Genomic DNA, 16,068 nt, shown 5'->3' on the forward strand with positions numbered 1-16,068 from the left:
ATTAAAGCATAATCAATCATGTTTTCCTATTTTGTTGTTTTACTATACTACTTAATTATACTTCAGCTTGAAAAGCGGGAGGGTATATAGTACGAAGCTAGGATAAGGCTGCCCGTAAAATATCAAACTATTGAAACTGTAGTTACTTCTCTGAACTACCTAGATATGACGTCAAGTCACTGCATACTTGAGCTGACATGACGGGGAAAGTGTCATAATTATTACACGGCATGTAGATTTATTATGGGGATTTGTGTTTAATTTAAGAGTAAGGGTTGTTTTTTTAAGCTCGTGTGTGCTGTTATAATGTTTAACATTTGATATTTAAATGTCTCTATTCTTTTTGCTTGTCCGATATGCATATATTCAAGCAATAGCAAAAGATTATGTTTGAAACGCTCCCCTTACACTGCCGTAGACAGAGTTAAAATTTATGAATCGTGTTTATATTGGACTGGCACAAGTGCAAGACAAGGATAAATGAAAACTGCACCCAGCACTTTTTATGTACCAGGGATAACGATTAATTGATCTATGTAACAAACTTTGCACAATATTTTCGCTTTGCACTTGTGCCGAGGTGATTTTTGTGCAACATTTAAGAATATCAAAAATGTTTGTCACGTGATCAACACAGTCATCTGACATCACAGAAATTTTATTATAATACTTGATTAAACTGTTATCTCAAGTTCGCTGCAATTTTAAACAAGGATCACATATTGAAATTAAAATCAAGCTCAAAATGAAATGTATATTTTTAAGACATTTTAAGCCTTCGGACAGCCTTATCATAACTGCGTAATCGGTGTGAGCGTCCGTCCTTCTATTATGCTTTGGGGTACCCATCTCTTATCGGCAACACATCTCATACCACTGAAAGGAAATTTAATGAAACTTTCAGAATCTTCATAACATATTTCCATTGTGCACCTCCTATTTTACTTTTACTTGTTCAAACGTAGAACATGCTCTTGCGTATCGAATCAACTGAGATATATAAACGCCGTATGCAGGTGATGAAGATATATTGCTGCATAAGTAAGGGAAGTTGACGATAAAAAAGTTAAAGTCATCAAGTTTATCATACAGCTTGGTTGTTAGATTACCATAGGTGTCTTTTTCAAGTAAAATATCCAAGTATGAAGCAGAAGTGTCGGACTTTTTATCTTTTATCTCAAGCTCACCAGGATAAATCGTATCGATGTAGGAATGGAAATTATCATTATTAATTGACAATACGTCGTCGATATATCTAAATGTCGAGTTGAAGGCCACGGCAAGTGTTTTCTTCTTTTCACGCATAAGATTTTGCATAAATTCTGCTTTATATGAATATAAAAATAAGTCTGCTTATAACGGAGCGCAATTTGTACCCATGGGAATTCCAATAGATTGTTGGAATACCTGGTCTCCAAAAACCACATAGATATTGTCAATCAGAAACTCAAGCATCTTCTTGATGTCCTTGATGTCATCTTCAGAGTACTTATGTGTGCAATCAGAATCTGTTATAACAAAAGAATTTTGCTAATGACCAATGACGAGGTAAGTAAATTTAAGAGTTCCATTTTTATTGAAGAAGGAGCTGTCAATGATAGTGACGGAGAAAACTTTGAGAATCCTTAAATAATCCTGGCAAAGTGTCTTTGTACATATTCAAGTTGTTGCATGTCTGTTAGTGGCAATAACGACCATATCTCCAAGAGTAGAGGGCAGACGGTAGCACGACTCCTTTCCATATTTTTGCAGATACAACGGGATGAATGTCAGAGTTATTAACACCAATAAAATATAAAGAGTGGATTTTTGATCTTGGAGTTTTACACACTAGTTCTGTAAGTTTGTCACTTTTCATATTTGCCTGGAAAAGACAACCAGCATACACTGTTCTTTCAGACTGAGGTATTTCACTACCAAAAAGCGTAACGCTACAAGATATGGATCATTTTTTTTGTTTTTCCTAAATACTTACACTTTTACTTGGAGGTTTATGGAGTCTCCAGGTAAATGCATAATTTTCTACAAGGATGAGTAAACGCTGTAATGATTTTGGTGAACTGCATTTTAGAGCAGTATCATCTGCTCATAGAATTCCTGGAATGTGTAAATAACCCAGTAAGAGGCCATTACCATTCTTACATATAGATATTTTCATTCAATAGATGCTCAAAAGATCTTCTCAAAAGAAGTTTCTTTGAAGTTATAGTAACTTAAATGGGGGATAAAGCCGCTTTTGTCTTCAAATATATTAAAATAGTTAGATCATTCGCAGTGGGGATCATTGTTCTTACATTATAAACACAGAATTCTTGAACTCAACTGCTGAACATCTTTGTAAATATTCAAATGTTGAGCAATACGAACTTTTAATTCAAACAACTTCTAGGACCCAAACGTCACCGCGTCACAACATAGCAATACGACAGCCCGTTCGTGTAATAAACAGCTTTATTCGGAATTTGTCTCAAATGTAAATATAGAAATAAACAACAATGCTAAAATGTTCACTGGGAAATGAACTTTTAGTTAGCACGTGATTAAATCTACTGAGAAGCACTTCGGGCTACACAGGATTTGATCACGTGACCAACTAAAAGTTCATTTTCCAAAGAACTTTTTTACATTGTTGTTTATTTCTTAAAAGAATATATTAAGTAGAGGTACGGTAATAGGATAAAATTGCTATTTTGCTTTTTGTTTTATCGGCTAACAAAGATCAATGTAAACAATGTAAACATTTTAATTGCCATCTTATGCAGCCAAATGCGTCATGTTCAAGGATCTTGACAATTCTGTTGTTTTTAATGTCAATACAAGAAAGGTGTTCTTTCTCAAGGATCTATAGTAAGCAAAATTCATTCTGTATATTCAGATTTTGAAGAACCTCTTATGATGTGATATGTCCGTTCCTCTTTACTGTATCCTTCTGGTAGTTCTTTTTTCTAAAAAGAAAAAATTATTTTGATACAAAAAAAAAACGGAAATGCATGTTTTACTTCTTTCTTACACTGCAAACATAGTATGACTATGTCTATATGAATATATGACATTTCTGAGATACATTTTTTTTGTACGTCAGGAATATTTTTTAATTAAATGCATATAAAGCCAGTCTCATTAATCTTGGCACTGCTCCCAAGGACATTATTTGGATTAATGAATTGTCTTGATTACACAAACTTGGAATATATCGATAAAGATCAAATATTTTAGTTTCAAAATGTAGGCCACACTCTAAGGCCAAGTTCACGGTGTTAAAGAAAAAAAAATATACTTGAAATACAACGACTCGGCACTAACTGATTAAGAGTGAATACCAAGGTATAAAGTTTTTGTGGAAATAAAATACTACATGTACCTGTCAGTGACACATCGATGCATATACGCGGGTTGTCCCTTAAGTTCGTGGACAAGCTAAAAATTAGATAAAAGTTGTGTCATTGATATTTGTTATTAGCATATTTCTTATCCTTTACTTAATGTAAATTGAAAAAAGTAAAACTTTCATTCAATTTCAAATGTTTTGTTACAATCATGGCTTAATAATTAGACTTGGAATAGAGACCCAGAGCACAACAAAATTAAAAAAAAAAAATTAATATTTTTATAAATTACATTTGTACTTAATAAATTTCTATGGAAATCTAGCTGACTTTTACATTATGAAGTTGACAGAAGTCATCACATCAAACCTGCAAAATTTGAACGATCAAAGTTTCAAAATGACTCAGCAATCAAAGTTAGAATATATCAAGACAGGATCAGAATTGTTAAAATAATAGACGTTTTCGGAATTTCGGTGGAGCAGTGGGCAGTGATAAAATTCTGCGTGGACATCAGAAAAAAAAACCTACAGAGACCAATACATTCTGTAAACAATTCGGGAAAACCGTAAAAAAGCTGATTATTAGTATATAAGTGGTATTTAATATTTTTGGACGGAAAGGAACAGTTTGCAGAATGACATGCTTCAAGGAAAAAAAGCCATCATTCCGAGATTGCAGTGCTGTAAAAAGTAAATTTCATAACATGACTTTGCCGTATTTCTGTAAATAAAATTGTTTTTACGCGGACAGAGGTTTGATGATTGCAGGATATGAGACAGGTATTGCTAAATATTATTATACGTATGAAACCTGAACATTTAAGTACATTTTTATGACTGGTAAAAGCGACATAAGAAATGTATGGAGTTAAACGATGACTATGTTGAGAAAAATTACATGTACTCATGTTCAGCTTTTGACGTCGGGTAACGTCAAGAATGTTCGTTTTAGTGCTCCTGCAATGAGTGTGTGTCCTTTCTTGTATCTGATCAAAATATAACTATAAGTGCTTTGTTTTTTGTGAAAAACCTGCATATTAATAAAATGAAACATGAATTGATATAGATAATAGTTTCATATATTTTATCAATGTTTGTCAGAAATTATCAATGTTGTCCACGAACTTTACGGACAACCCTCGTACAACTAGCAACATAACTATTATGTGTGGAATTAAAATACTTTTCGTTTTACGTTTCATTCCATTTTTTTTTCAAATTCAGTTTTGTCCCTTATTACCTTATTGATATAAATCCAATAATATTTTGTAAAACTACAGATGACACTCGATTAGTCAAGGGTCCTATATTTCTGTGGAATCTGTAACATGATGAAAATAAAATAAAAAGAAAGAATATAGCTTGATCTATAAATTTTTTTGTAGAATTTATTAACAATTTCGATTTAATTTGCTAATTTAGCTATGATAATATGAAGAAGTTAGTATTGTTAAAAAACCATGTCAATTTTTTAACAATACTGACTTCTTCACATCATATCAATTCTTTGGTGCTTCGTTTGAAACAATTTTATTCAAGTTAGAAGACATCTTTAATTTTTTGAGTTTTTCGTTTTTGAATTCAATTTACGATTTGTCTTTCTGTATGTTTATACAGAAGCATTTAACCATACATGTATTTAAGTCAATAGAGCATCTGACTAGTAATGCAGGGATGCCAGGTTAGATTCGCAGTTTAGCCATACATATTCCCCGTTTCCTGACACAAACGTATGCCACTTTATGTTTAGTTTGCTGTAGCAGATCTGGCTTGAACTTCCCTGAAATATTAATTTGATCTTTGAGAAATTACTGACTTGAGAAAATGCTTTTACATGTATATTGTAGGTCAAGGAAGAGTACTTAGTGCTTCTATGTTTCTTGTGTATATTTATGATTTATTACATGAGACAAAATCATTACAGCGTTTACTCAACCTTGTAGAAAACTATGCATTTACCTGGAGACTCCATTATAATCCAAGTAAAAGTGTTGTTATTGTATTTAGGAAAACCAAAGATTCCATTTTTTGTAGCGTTACGATTTTTTTGGTAGTGAAATACCTCTGTCACCTTCAAGCATTTCGAATATTGGACTGTGGACTATACAGGGCTACATTGATAAATGTGGCCGACTTTTCTTAGGTAGACTCCATAGGTCAGAACAAACCTATGTACATCATCAGATCTATAAGTTTATTTCTGATATTCTTGTATCTGAAAAAAGTTTTTGCAACCAAAAACACGTTAAAAACTGCTAGCAAATGCAAGCTATTAGTTATATGTTTGAAAACAATTGTAGCATTTTATACAGTAAAAAGGAATTTTCAAAAAAAAAAAAATGATTATCAATATAGGCAGCATAGGAAAATCAATGGCGTGCTGCTCTGTCTGTAGATCCTAATATGTCTTTTTTTATGTAAAATACATGTACATACTATGTTAAACCCAAATAAATTGTGGCAGATTGTTAGAGAAGATTTTGTAATAAGGTATCAAGTAACTATAATATGCACTTGATGTAAAGCTGTTTTACACTAATAAACGACAGAGAAAATATGCTTGAGGACAATTTTAGATATACTTGATGTAAATGAGTATGTTTTGTTTGAGGATCAAGATCCTGAATTACAGTTTTTATCTTTAATGGGGTGTTGTTCAAGGCACACGTTTTGAAAACATATCTTTTACAAGATTGAAATGTATAGTGATAATCGTTGCCTCAACAGTTCATAAAAACAAAACTCTTATTGCCATAGACTGTCGAAACCTGTAATTTTCTAGCAGAAAATTGTACATATATAAATATGTTTTCTTTTTGCATTGTGTTGTTAATTAGTTAATTACCTTTTCATACAAACTCTCCATAAATTTGTAGGAAATAAAGAATATCTTATCTTATTACGCCACCGATATTAATTTTACGCATTTGACAATTTGGTTGAAATCCATTATGAAGGTATATAAGAGAGTCAAAATACGACCTGCTGAGATGAAATGAGAAAATGTAGTAAAAGTAATTAAAAAAGTACCAGTTCGATAACTATCGTAATATATCTACATGTAGTAATTATATGTAAAGCGATATGGAGAAGATTCGGAAGAACAACAGAAAGCACTACTTATGTTAAATTTTAAATGATATTGTAATAAGTACACCCATTTTAATGCTCAATTTAGTTAATTTCAACAACGAAAAGATAAAGAAATGTGAGTGTTAAAAAAAGTGGTATTATGTACGAGTTGTGTAAACATGCAAACGCAAGCCTTCAATTAAATGATTTGTAACAAACTGACTAAATGATTCATTAAGGGTGTGAGGTCGATTTGAGTTTAATATGGGATATTGGTATTTTACAATACATTTTTGCCAAAAGATGATTCGAAAAAGAAAAGTTTATGCCATGCAGCTTTGTAAGGTAATGTACAGTTTCGGTTGTATGAAAAGAAAACTAGAGGTACTGTGAGCAATGACCTCACTAAATGATACCCCCGCCTCCTATATGAATATAATGGTAGTGTCCATGTTTTACTCTGGAATATCCAAAATATATGTCAGATCAAAAAGTTTAATAGGAGGTGCACGATGGCATATGTTATAAAAATTCTGAAAGTTTCACTAAATTTCCTTCAGTGGTATGAGATGTGTTGCGGATAAGAAATGGGTACCCCAAAGAAGAACAGACGGACGAACGTACATACCGATTACTATATAACCTCCCGCTTTTAAAGCGGAGGGTATAATCAAGTATTATAGTAAAACAACAAAATAGGAAAACTTTTGATTACGCTTTAACTTCTGAAATTCCACCATTTTTTTCTGAAATTACACCCATGCAATGAAAAGGGTTGGCAGGTCTGTACTCACTCTAACTATAGAAGACAACTTATACCAAAAACTCAAGCTTACATTGGGTCAAAATACTGCTACCAGATGAAGAAGACAACTTGGTTAAGGTTGTATTACAAATGTTGGACCAACAATGGGCCAACTTTGGACCCCAACTTCATTGGAAAATATAAAGAAGCGAAATTAGTTGAAGTTGGACCAACGTTGGTCCAACGTAAGAATCCCAACATGGTTGGGAACTAAAAAGGTGATTCAAAAGGAAACGTTGGTCCACTGTTGGCCCAACATTGTCCTTTAAACGCCATCTATCGGCCTATTCGTACAACCTTTAACCAGCGTTTGCCCAAAGTAGTCTTGCTGTTTAGAAAGGGCAAACATTGAACAACATAAGGGTAGTCATGTAAAACCAGACTAGTTTGATGGTACTACCATATGGCAAGACTTCAAATCTCATTTTGCAAAATGTATGTGCTGAAAGGAATGGCTGGACAACCTCCGTGAAAGACGTGTACTTAGCTGTTTCCCTACCAGATGGGGCAGAGGCGGTGCTTGGCAGTCTTCCAGAAGGAGAAAAATTTAACTACAGGTTATTATCCAGGTCACTTGAGGTGCAATTTCTGCCATATAATCAACAGAATAGGCCAGAATTACAAAATAAAAACAGCGGGTTTCTGAAACATTACCAGAATTTGGGCAGGATTTACGCAGGCTGAACAACCTTGCATATCCTACTGCCCCAATAGATGTCAGAAAAACCCTAGCGAAAGAGCAATGTTTTGATGCTCTGAGGGATAGCAACATGAGAATTTGCATCGAAAAAGTCCCCGTATGCCGAGTGAAGGATAAAATTTGCAGCTCTATACTGACAATTGTGGCGTCTCTATAATGATATGAGGGAAAAATTCTCGAGAGGGACGTTATATACAATATACTATCAATCAACCATGCCAAATATCTTTTAAAGGTAGGATAGAACAAGTAAATTCTGGTGTGTAAAATCCACTCAAACACTTGTCTATTACTCTGTTGAAAATGCTAATCATTAGAGCTGGTCTTGTCTGAGACTTCTGGGACCCACAAAAGAAGTGAAGGATGAAACCAAAATTTTAATTCTATTTTCTTTAACTTTATAATTTATATTTAATTGGAAAATGGTTTTAATCTTTTTTATATTTAAACAAGCGCTATTTTAAAGAGATTCATTTTTTTCTGCAAAAAATCATAATCTACCAAACATGTCTTAGTCGTAAATTCTTTTGTTTGTGTCTTTCTTGAACAGTTAAGACATAACTGGTCATACCGTGAAGAATCATCACTGGCACGCCCTTAGCATATTCCATATAAATATTGATAATTCGCTTACTTACACTATCCTTTCTTTGTTTGCCACTAGAAGCGGTCATTTTCCCACCAAATTACTGTTTGACACATTTCGAACAAAGTGTTATTCCTCTTAAAAGACAAGATGTTCTCATTTCAAGGTAAGATATTCACATTTTTAAGGTTATAAAACAGATATATTTAAATTTCATTGGATTTAATTAGGAAAAACAATAGATAAAGAGTAATCGACATCTGTCCTATTATAAGCTTTTGTAAAATATTTAAAGACAATGAAAATTTCCCCCTGAAATTAAGTGGAATACATATGATCACATTTTGTCTGTCGTCCGCCTTTCTGTAAATTTTTCACATTTTCGAGACCACAAAAGGGTGGGAATAATTTTAAAAAAATCTTTTTCTCTAGAATAACCGGGCCAGGAAAACTAAAACTTATACAAAATCATCCTTGGTTAGTGTAGAATGTTTGTTTCCGGTTTGCACACATTTGAATTTCAGGCATAGAAAAAATGTGTGCAGAACGGGAATTTGTCTTGGTGAGATAATTAGTAATTGTTATAGTCTTTACAGTAGGTGAGATAATTACTTATTCGGTATAGTCTGTACTATAGTTGGAAAATAGGGAAAAGTGAAACTATGAGGTAAAATTGAAAAAAAAAAGAAAAGAAAAAAATTAAACAAGACAATGTTCATGTACAACTCAAAATTGGATTTAATTCTTTCTTTTAATACATTTGTGGCAACGCATTTTGAAAAAATAACGCACTTTGAAAAAACATTCAAAATGCGTTAAATTTGGGACACACTCAAAGCACTTTGAAAAAAGAAATAAAGTGCGTAAAGAGTATACATAAACATTTTTGTCATGGGGAAATTTAAAGCACTCTGAAAAAATATATATACATAAAAGAAAAAAAAATCTAGACTATTCTACATTTTAGTAATTAAAAGAATCAATTTGTTTTGATTATATCCTTCGAAAAACTTTTTGATTTGCATGTACTCGTAAAATCGCATTGAGAACAAGGAAAGGACGAGTAGAAGGTTTCTCAGCCCAACTCTTTTTTTCTGATACATAATACATAGCCGTCGGTACCAAATTGAAAGTGGATACTTCCCATAGATAAGACACAATTCCAATGCCTGTATAATATGTCTTTGCAAAACATTTGTGTCACTACCCCCCCCCCCCCCCCCCCCCCGTACAGATACCTATGATACACCCAAATATGTGTATTTGCATAACTGGTATGACGTTGAACACTTTCAATAAATTTTAGTTGATATAAAATACATGCGAACCGAAGAAAAAAAAGTACAGTACAACATTGAAGAGTGAAATAATTTTCAAAGTATAGGAAAAATCAAAATCGCACACTTTCATATCCTGAAGTGATCTCATCTCATAAGAGTTATCAAACAGATTCAGTTACTTATCATACTGTAATGAGTAATGATTCAGGCAATGGGTCTATACCATTCAAACGTTGGTGTGACCTGGACTAATGGAATAGTCCAAGAGCCTGTTCACACCTGTTTGAATGGTATAGCCCTGGCTATATAAAGACTGCAGAGGCAGTCTCGACCATTCTGAAACCCGTAGAAGAAGTGGGAAGTTGAAAAGAAGATAATAGGTAATATTAGAACAGATGAATTAAAATAGTGAAATAAAGTTAAGGCTAGGGTACAGAGCGCAGGTAAATGGTAAGCTAAGAAATTGTGGTGAAGTGCAAGGTATAGTAATCCTGAATAAGGGTGAGGCACGGCGTGCTCATTACAATAGGAACTTGGTTTCGGAACCAGGTGCAGGGAACCTAGTCATAGAGGTAGTACTTGGTAACAGAGAACCTCGGCTTTTGTATCCCGCTGTTGATATATAAAAAAAATAAGGAGAAGGATCCCATGAAAATAAATAAATAATCATTGTTGTAAATAATTTTGATTCCACGTATTAATTATAGGTTCAGATAGAGCTAGAGGGAACGTTCATTTATATTTATGTAATATCAAGACCCTGTATTCCTGAAAACGGACCCTTAAATAAGGTTACACGTTACATTTTAGTGGCAGCTGGTTGAGGAATATAGGGTACATTTAATTGTTAGAATCTTTGGAATTAAGTTAATCTAACGGTAATAACTGTGTTCTGTTACCGGATTCTCGTAAACGCAGATCTGTTACTTGGTTCAGATACAAGGTACAGAGTTCTGTGTGCACTGTGTTAGATACGTGTACAACAGTAAGATTCAATATAGTTGAGTACCGAATTGTTTTGTTTGGTTACTTGGTATATAGAAATTAAACATGAAGAATGAACAAGAATCAGAACTGTGGGCAGATTTTGAAGAAATTGACGTTAGACGACGACAATTTGGAGAAACCTTAGAAAAGTTAAAGTCTACACCAAGCTCATTTGATGTTAGTAGGCCCTCTCTAGTTACTGATCCCAGCGTAGACTTGAGGCAAAAGACTGATGACGGCAGTATAGATGAGTTGATGGTTAAAGTTTACATAAGCCCCACATTCAGAGCAAATAATGTGAAAGGAGCTATGGGTGGACACAAGACCCAAGCTTATGATTTCTATGTTCCTGGAACCAAAGATATTTGGGGAAGAGGCGATGTTTATACCACACCAAAGTCGGAGAACACGGTGTGTCACTGGCTAAATCAGCATATACACCACGGATTTCAACGCCACATGTACACTGGAATACGTTAGGTGTAAGCTCAATGTCAACACCCACAAGTGTTACATGGAGTGTTGCGAAGGACAGAGAACCTATGCTAACTGTACCAAGTACACCATTAGGTGCAGCGTTTTCAGTGAATGAAAACAGTGGTTATTGTCCTAGCACTAACACATTTGGTAAAACTGTGATGAAACCTGCGACATTTGATGGTACCAGGTCCTGGATTGATTACAAAGCTCATTTCGAGGCATGTAGTAGCATCAACCTGTGGAACGATAGACAAAATTACTTGTATCTGGCACCATCATTAAGAGGACAAGCACAAACAGTTCTTGGGAATATGAAAACAGATAATGCTTGTGCATATAGAGATTTGTGTGAAGCGTTAGAGGCTAGATTTGCACCAACCAATCAGATGGAACTTTATCGAGACATGTTAAAGGAAAAACATCAAAGGCCAAAGGAGCAAAGGGCAATCGGAAGCTAATGCAAAGGTACGGGAAGATTTGAAACAATTACGAGATGAACTTCGGTCTTCATTACGAGACCCCAAGAACAAAATAGCCACTTTGTCAGAACGCAAAGAGACCAGTAGACAACTAAATCTGATGAATCGAGTTCGATACAAAGTTCCGATCAAACAAAGTTCCCTTTTAATTGCCATAATTGTGGTAGGCGAGGCCACAGGGCTAAAGACTGTTATGTTAAAAGGAGAACAGATATGTGGTAAAACAAGCAATGCATACATGGCATCCCCAAAGGAGACAGTAGCAATTAAAAAAAATGCCCTATGATTTTACCTTTTTGCTTTTTTTATATTGTACCCGTCCTTTGTTTTATATTATAATTACGTGTAAAGCGATGTAATTCCGAATTATATAGGGCGCTAATATTCGAATATTAATATAACTAGATGAGTTGTGATATTTTTCGAATATAAATTTATGATTCGAATATTCATTTTTAAAAATAACATTGAACATAAAGACTTCTAAAAGAGAAAAACCTTTTTTGGCATAACAGTTTTATTAGAAAGTGAATCAAGATTCTTTTTGTTTTCGAAAATTCGCAAAAAAAAAAACACTCCTCTTGGATTACGAAAAATGAAAGGTGTGAAGAGTGATTTATTTATTTGTTCACTTAATTAGTGGTATAATAGCCCCTCTGTCCATTATGTAATGTACTTTAACAATACAGCTTGTATTGTTGTAATGGCCTAGTTTTACTTTTAGTAAACACACAGCCCCTTCTTGATTTATCTAAATATCATTAAAAATCATTATCAGGGAATTATAATTAGCAAAAAGAAATTGATTTTAATATTTGAACATCTTTTGTTAGATCATCAAAATGTTCTGCTTGGTATAAATTTGTAGTAATGAGACTTTAAAATCATAATATACAGTTGTAGAAATAAACATTTCTGCTTAGTAAGACAAAATATCAATTAATTGCAACATAGCCCCTTTTCCTGGATTTCATTTTGAAGCTCTTAAGAGAACTTTTTTTTTTGAGATTCTCGAGTTAAAAAAAAAAAAACATTCATTACAGTTTGGAGTTGTATACTATTCAATAATTAAAAAAAGACATAATTACAGTGCATTTTTAGAATCATTATATACAGTGGTAGATTGTTTTAAACATTTTTGCTTCAAAAATGTGTAACAAAAAATTAATGAGCGAAAAAAAAACCTATGCTGTGATAAGTCAGCACTTTTTTCTTGATATCAATTTAAAGACAGGATTTTGCACAAATTTTGAAGTTTTAACAAAATGTATATTTAATAATGCAAGATGTATTTATTTTATCGAATATTCGAATATATTCGAATACTGACCCAGGTGCACCATGGCAACATATTCGAATATGAAAATTTATTGACAATTTTGACATCCCTAATTATAATTGTTTTCTAAGTGTAAAGCGCTTTAGGGTAATTCCTGAAAATTTGAAACAAATATATAGGGCGCTATATAAAAGAATAATAATAATAATAATAATAATAATATAATAATAATAATAGAACAATTTAAAGAGGTAACCGAGAGTAAGCCAAAGAATAAGAAGTCTAATACGAGTTCAGTCACTCAGACAAGAGTTGATGTTCAGTCTGGGTTATTTATAAAGGCTAGTGTTAACAAGGTTCCTTGTACGTTGTTAGTAGATACGGGTGCTACACTGACGATTTTGTCACAAAATGTATTTGAGAACATGCCTAGCACTGAAACTGTGGAACTGTTGCCCATAACTCAGAAGATAGTATTAGCCAATGGAAAGCCATTGCATGTTTAGGGTAAGTGCACATTGGACTTTATATTAGGGAAACAAAAGTCATATCCCCTGATAAAATAGGGAAATAAAATTAAGGCTAGGGTACAGAGCGCCAGTAAATGGTAAGCTCAGAAATTGTGGTGAAGTGCAAGGTATAGTAATCCTGAATAAGGGTGAGGTACCGAGTGCTCATTACAATAGGAACTTGGTTTCGGAACCAGGTGCAGGGAAACCAGTCATACAGGTAGTACTTGGTAACAGCGAACCTCTGCTTTTGTATCCCGCTGTTTATATAAAAAAATAAGGACAAGGATCCCATGAAAAAAATAAATAGTCATTGTTGTAAATAATTTTGATTCCCCGTATTAATAAGAGGTTCAGATAGAGCCAGAGGGAACGTTCATTTATATTCATGTAATATTTAGACCCTGTATCCCTGAAAACGGACCCCTTAATAAGGTTACACCTTACAATACCTAAGGTTTGCAAGAATATTGTCCAAGGCATACATATTTGTTTTTCAAAGTGTTAATATGGTCCACATTAAGGCAATTTGAAAACTTTTTTCAGAGTGCGTAATTTTTCAAAGTGCGTTGTAACAAAGCATCCATGGTTAGTTCATTTGGTCCCAAATTCAACGTACTTTAATTTTTTTTTCAAAGTACGTAATTTTTCAATATGTTTGTAATAACGCATCCTTGGTTAGTGTAGTAGTGTTTGTTCCCGTTTTGCACACATTTGAATTTCAGGCATAGAAAACGGAACGGAAATTTGTTCAGGTGAGATAATTATTAATTGTTATGGTTTGTTCTATAGAGGAGATAATTACTTAAGCGGTATAGTCTGTACTATAGTTTGTAAATAGGGGAAAAGTGAAACTATAAGGGTAGAATTGAAAAAAATTAAATTATAAGAAATTTAAACAAGACAATGTTCATGTACATCTTAAATTTGAGTTTATTTCTTTATTTAAATAGCATATTGCAACATATAAAATTAAGGTAAATAAATACATGTAATCATGAGTAAAATACAGTGAATTTATAAATTTTAAGCTTCAAAATTATTTATTTTTTTTTAAGAAATTGCACTTATTTACCTAAAAATAATAAATTGATATTAGAAATTTCCCCTTTTTTAAAAAAATATTTTTTATTATCCTTTATGGAATAGTGAATACAGAGATATAAGTCAGGTAATCCCTGGTAAATCCTAACCAGAAATCAGACTATAATTGTTATGAAAAGACATTTCTCTCCTATTGTTCTATACCTATTAATCGGGAACATACCGTGTAGAAGCTATATAATAAAAATCATCACACCCGGGGGAAGGGCGGGGCCACAATAGGGAATCCAATTTTACATAGAAATATAGAGAAAAAGAAATATCCTTCTCAAGAACCACTGGACAGGGAAAGCTGAATCTTAGCGGGGCTTTAATAGGGAAAATATTTAAAATAAGAAAATTATCTTTTCAAGAAGTCCCAATTAATACAGGCACTTTTCTGCACAATTGATCATCTTATAAAAAGGAAGATTGGAACTTTACACGACATATATGTATGCTGTGTCTGTATCAACTGATTGAAAGAATTCTAGCATTAAATTTCCTATATTCTTACATTTTCACCAGTGAAATACTGTAATGTATAACTAAACTAGGTGTACTCTGAGTAATAAGCTCACCTAATGATACGCATGCCTTCCGCATAGGTATAAATGGCCATGTCCATGTTTTGCACTGGGAGAACTGAAATAAGTGTCAGATAAAAAAGATTCTAGGAAACACACAATAGCATTATGTATTTACTTATTTAGAATCTGTGTAAATATGTGTGTTGAAGTCCATTTTCACGGTGAATAAAATTCCGCGTCACTAAAGTAAAAACAAGTTCTATATCCCACGGCATTCAATTGAGGAGAGGATAAAAACCACAAAAGAATAGCATAAAATGTAATACTGTTTCTGTGATTGTAAAGAGTTTCTTCATACTTAAGTCGCCTTTTTTTCTATCTTTAACAGGAAGTTTTAGTAGAATCTTCTGCGCATGTGTCTACATAATGGCGCTCTTACTACAAGTGTGCTCTAATCCTGAAGAAACAGCGGTGAAGAAAGCTTCTTCATCAGAGGGAGCTGAGCTATTTGCCATGAAAAATGTTACAGAAGTCCTTTTGTCTAATTCATCATTATCTACAGATGAAAATAACGACTCATAGTCTGTTTTGAAAGTCCAAAATGTATCGAATGACGCCATCCTAGCAGAAAAAATTGACGAGTGTTTAAAAAACGGCACTCAATTGTTGGACTGCTTTCTGTTACTTAACGTTAAATTTGATAACGATCATCACACAGTGGGTGATCTTTTTAGAGAATTGTGCTCTTCATCTTCATCCGGCCAGGATAATTTCCATCATTCCAATCTTTACAATGGATCAACTCCTACCATCCATTACGCGGAGAGGTCGGACGGGCTTTTATCTGTAGCTTCGACGACTTCCGCCCTTGGAATAGTCTGCAACTTATTAACTATTGTAGTCATTTTAAAAAATACTATGCTCAGAAAACCATTTTACATGAGCATCTT

This window comes from Saccostrea cucullata, unplaced genomic scaffold (assembly GCF_032062105.1).
Source record: "Saccostrea cucullata isolate Sc308-1 unplaced genomic scaffold, CSIRO_AGI_Scuc_v1 ctg3507, whole genome shotgun sequence".
NCBI lineage: Eukaryota > Metazoa > Mollusca > Bivalvia > Ostreida > Ostreidae > Saccostrea > Saccostrea cuccullata.